This window comes from Equus przewalskii, chromosome 23 (genome assembly GCF_037783145.1).
Source record: "Equus przewalskii isolate Varuska chromosome 23, EquPr2, whole genome shotgun sequence".
NCBI classification, from domain to species: Eukaryota; Metazoa; Chordata; class Mammalia; order Perissodactyla; family Equidae; genus Equus; species Equus przewalskii.
This window is the reverse complement of record NC_091853.1, coordinates 12,594,196-12,599,357: the sequence shown is the minus strand read 5'-3', so window position 1 is coordinate 12,599,357 and position 5,162 is coordinate 12,594,196. Positions and strand designations below refer to the sequence as shown.

The following is a 5,162-nucleotide window of genomic DNA, read 5'->3' as shown; positions in this document are numbered from 1 at the left end:
GGAAAGCTGCCCAGATGTTAGTTCAGGGCTAATCTTCCTCAAAAAGAAAAAAAAAAAGCTGCCCAGGTGATTCTAATGTGCAGACAGCATGGAGAACCTGACAGGACCTGAAGTAGGACAAAGGTTGCTGGAATGGAGAGGAGAAGGAGTTTATGAACACGTATTTAAGAGATAAAATGTTTCCAATTTTAAGACTTAGTGATTGGAGAGGAAGGGAAGGTTGTGAGGGCTGGCCTGAGGGTCAGCCTCAGGACCTGAGGCCTGAGGACCCCTCAGGGGTCCCTGGAAATGCCGCAGACAGGCGGGCAGGAGGATAGGGTCTGGGGGAAGCTGAGGAGTTCCCTTTGGACACGTGGAATGTGAGCCCGTACCTGGATGCCCAGGTAGAGATCAGGCAGCTGCAGAGGCCGGTCTAAGGCTTGCGGGGCTAGACCAGGTGGAATAACTTACAGTTTGATAGCTGGTTAAAGGTTGTTTCTGTTTTTACCATTTATTGAGAGTAACCTCCAAAAAAAAGTCACTTTCTAGCTTACAAAGGTGTTGTGAGTGTTAAAAGCACCCAGATCACCTCCTGAGACAGGGGTGTTGTGTGTCTCCTGAGTGCCCTGAGGTCCGGCGCCTTCCCGGAGTTCTAAAAGGAGCAGAGCAGCTGTGCTTGGTGGGTGGGACGCGCGGCCGAGGGCCAGGACTGAGCCTTCCTGCTGCGGACTGTGTTGTGTGAGCAGGTCGGGGATCAAGCAAGAGTCTGTTTCTTTGAAGAATTCCCCCAGGAGCCGCGTGTCATGCCAGTGTTCTCTAAGAGGACAGAAAATGTCTTCTGTTGCCAGATGGAAGGGAAAGACGAGGAAGGGTATACTGGAAAGGAGCTTGACGAACGCGTGATTTTTCGAGAAAGTTGCCTGTAGAACAGACACCCTGAAACACAGGTGAGGAGGCGGTTCGTACTGGAGGAGTCAGAATTAGGTCCGAAACGGAAAACCTGCGGCGGGCTCTGTGTCTTGCACAGAAGAGCGCTGTGTAAATGCTTCCTGGATGTGGTTTTGACTCTCTGGGGTGGTTCCACCTGGCCTCCCACTGAGGGCTCTGCTGCCAACGCCCCCCACCTGAGGGATCTGGGGAGGGGGCCGGGGAGGCAGGTGGAAGTAGAGGAGGAGGAATCTTCTCAGTGCATTTCTTTATTTAAAAAAAAAAAAATATATATATATATATATGTATTTGTGTGTGTATATATATGTAGTTCATTAAGATATATTTTTTATATAAAAACCAAATCTCAAAACAGATAAATGGCTGGGGAGGAGAATGGGAGGGAAAGGGTTGTAACGGTGAAATCCTTCACTGTGGTTCCATCGTGTTGGATACTCCTCTCCTTGAGCTTTTGTCTGCAGATTATTACACACTTGGAGGAAAGAGGACTGAGAAAATTAGAAGGGGCCAGTTACTCCCTAACTGAAAAATGCATCAGCCACAAGCTGTGGGGCACTGTGAACCCAGGAGCATCGCTTTATGTAGCATTTATCTGGGGAGGCTTTTTCTACAAATACCACTACAATCCCAGATAACACTGGAAGATAGACTCTGTCCGGAGAGGCGCCCCAGCTCTCTCCATAACCACTGGGCGTTGGCAAGGATGCCTGGAGTGGCAGAGAAAGGAAGGAAGTGGGGCATGAAAGGAGAGGGCAGATGGGATGCAACACCTAAGGACCGAAAAGGAGGGATTTTTGGCTGAGTCTCCTGGAATACTGTAGAGTTGGAGAAAAGAAACTGCACAAGAAGCTATGTCAGCCTGGCCGGTGTGTGCCGGATGCGCATTATCCTAGGCCAAGCTGTGTCTGCACTCTGAAATGCTTCGCTCGCTTGGAATATTCTCTTTCGTGATCTTGGTTGTGTTTCCTAGTGAACCCTAGGATGAATTTAAGGGGGGATCTCACAGCTGGGACAGCAAGAGAGCAGCGAGTTCCCCACAAGGGAGTCCCAGTAGAGAGCAAAAGCTGCGGGGGGAGGCGAATCCTGGAGAGGAGGACTTTGGAGGGGCAAAGTTGGGGGCAGCTGGAACTAAGGATACCATCCAACCTCTCTTTTTTTCTTTAGATTTCAATCTTTGTTTTTCTTAATTTTGTTGAATATTCAACATTCAGCCCATTTATTTTACTTTTATTTTTATAGCTGGCAAAGACCTTTATAATTCTTCTCCAGCGGCCAAGTGAAACCACTGGGCCAGTGCACTGTGTCCCTCACATCTGATGAAATGGGCCAGGGCACCCCCACCCCGGGCCCCAGGCCCCAGAGCCAGGATTTCCTCTGCTTCCAAATGCCTCCTCCTCCAGGCTTGACTTAGGATCTTCGTGGCTTCTCCTTGCCTTTCTTCAGTGCCTTCCTTGACGCCAGGCTTTAGGGGATGGTGCATGTCCTGTGCTGCCTACCCTTCAAAGCTACTTCTGGACGGCTTGAGGCAATCTCAGACCACTCTCTAGGTAAAGGAGAGGAAATTCCAAATATGCAGCTGACTGCGTGAGTCAGCGAGGGGAGCTATTTGTTGGGGGGACCTCCGCAGAGAACCTACTGCCGGTCTTCATATGTGCTCTCTTTTTTTCATCTATTCCAAGGCAGAGACTCAAACACAAAACCCAGTCTAACATATGTTTGGAAAGGGGGGGCATTTCAGTGCTTCCACATATATGACCCACAATGCTCTTTTGACCTTGACACCTTGAGAGCAAATCTGCCCTTATTTGAGGGCACAGGAGTGGCGTAGACAGTATGTCTCTTTTGTGGCATTTCAGGCTCAGCTTACATAGCTTAAAGTGGTGAAGCAGGATATTTTGGTGATGATGCTAAGGGGGTGCATGAAGTGACTGCACTGAAGGCTGATGGTCTAGACTCAGGGACCCCATTTCCTCCTTGTTCCTGTTTAGGGGAACATTTGGAGACACTCTCAGGATCTCCCTTTGTTTCCCCATGAGCGTTAAAGGAAACCAACATTTATTGAGTAACCGGTTCCAGGCACCACACTAAACACTTCATATCGATATATCTGTGTCGTTTAATCCTGAAACAGTTTTGAGAGATAGGTGTCTGTGATCCCATTTTACAGACAAGAACCCTTTGAGTCACTGTGAGGTGAAGTAATTGCCGGAAGTCTGAGTGCTAGGGAGTGGCGGATCTGGGATTATTATCTAGCTTGTCTGATGTCAAAGTCCACGTACTTTATGCTGTGCTACCTCCTGGTAAAGAACTAAATCTGTCTTTTTATAAGGTTTGAGAGAATGAACGAGGAACTGCACGTAATAAGCTTTGACAGCTGCAAATCAAACTATCTGTAAGTCTCAGGTCCTTAAGCATGATGAAAAGAAAACTGAGAGAGGTTGACTAAAATCTCACAAAGTCCAAATGTATTGCTCAGGAGTCCTCAAATTTAGAAAGCATACGAATTGTAAGCAGGAACCTGGGTCGCAGCCTTTTCCTTCAGAGGTCAGAGACGACTGAGGCTCAGTTTTCTGCAGATTCCAACGTGGTGAATATGTATGTGCACATGGATGGGATGGCTTCCCCAGCTAGAGGAGCTCCAGAGTCATTAAAAAATGAAGGGTTTACAGTTACCACAATTGGAAAGAGGGCTATTAGTAAAGGAAATACAGACTTTTATTGGATTAAAACAGATTCTTAAAAACAATCCCCGGCTGCTTTACAGAATGCTTGTGTGATGAACAAACAGCAATGTTAGTTTCCATTTTCCCCGAGGAGTTTATCTTATTTAATTCAAATCAACCCAACAGTCCTCAGGATTTGGAGATCTGGTTCTGAAGTGCTCTAAACAAAGACATATTTTCCCTGTCTACTCTGAAAAGATGTCTAGTCTATCAGCAGAGTCCTCTGATGGTAGATGCCACAAAAATAGAGAAAATGCAATGTCTTCTTTTTACAATCTAACTCTTTTGGATAAGACGACTTTCTTGTCTGAGTACATTTTTCGTGCTGGTTAACTCCAGTTGAATGTATCAGAGCCATTCAGGCACTTGGTTGAGAGTCTTGGAGGCTGGGGTTGTAAACAGAATGTGCAGCCTCTTTCTGGGGGAGAGAGGGGGAGTATTCACAGCATCTGAGTGCCAGGAGGGGCCTTGGAGAGAATCTGTGGTAGGCAGCCTCTAAACAGGTCCCAGTGATTCCTGCCTCCTGGTATTCATGCTCTGGTGTACTCCACTCCCTTGGGTGTGGGCCAGATTTAGTGAGCCAGTTCTAAGGGACAGAAAAAGCAAAAGTGATGGGATGTCACAAAGACTCTGACTTCCTTCTTGCTTGTCCTCTCTTGCTGATAGTAATGAAAGCCAGCCGCCATGTTGTGAGCTTTCCTGTGCAGAGATCCATGTAGCAAGAAACTGAGGGAGGCCTCCAGCCAACAGCCAGCAAGGAACTGAGGCTCTTGCTCCAACTGAGACTCTCATTCTAGGATTCAGAGAGGGACTGAATTTTGCCAAGAACCACTTGCGTGAGCTAGAAAGCAGATCCTCTCCGCCCTGAACCCTGACATGATTTCAGCCCCAGCTGACGCCTTAATTGCAGCCTCAGCGAGACCCTGATTCTGAGGACTTGGCTACGCAGTGCCTGGCTTCCTGACTCACAGAATCTGTGAAATAATAAAAGTTTGTTGTTTTAAGCTGCTAAGGTTTGGGTTAATTTGCTATGTTATCTTAGGTAACTAATACTTCATCCGATCCACCTTCTATATCCTCAGCGAGCTGAAGAAGACCTGGAGCAATCTGGTACTTTGCGGGACCTTCCACAGACCAGAAGCCAAGCCCCTGAATTCTGAGGCTGGGCCCTCTCACGGATTCACAATGCCCTTCCACAGTTTGGCGTTATAGAAACTTGCCTGGCCTGGCCTTGTTTAAAACCTCTTTAAATGAGCCCACACTTGTTCCTAATAGGATATCTCCATTTCCAGCTGTCCAGGAAGAGGACAGGGCAGAGTCTGGAAGGCTGGTCTTAAAGCCAATCTGTCCCCCTCACAGCCCCCAGTCAGGGCTCCCTCCTCCCAGCTCAACCCCATTCCAGGCACTGGCCTTCCCCTTCCACTCTGAGAAATAGTGAAATTCGCAAATCTCCCCAGATAATGGATTCTAGCATTTTACAGCCTTTCTCTCTCCTGCTACAATTTAGAGCTA

General features: G+C 47.7%; 1 long non-coding RNA gene across 1 annotated transcript; it reads left to right on the top strand.

The window, feature by feature from the left end:
- Positions 1–684: 684 nt before the first annotated feature.
- LOC139078838 (uncharacterized) lies at positions 685–4,662 on the top strand. Its single transcript, XR_011531990.1, has 2 exons — positions 685–926; positions 4,317–4,662. It is a non-coding gene; the product is annotated as an uncharacterized lncRNA (long non-coding RNA).
- Positions 4,663–5,162: the final 500 nt, after the last annotated feature.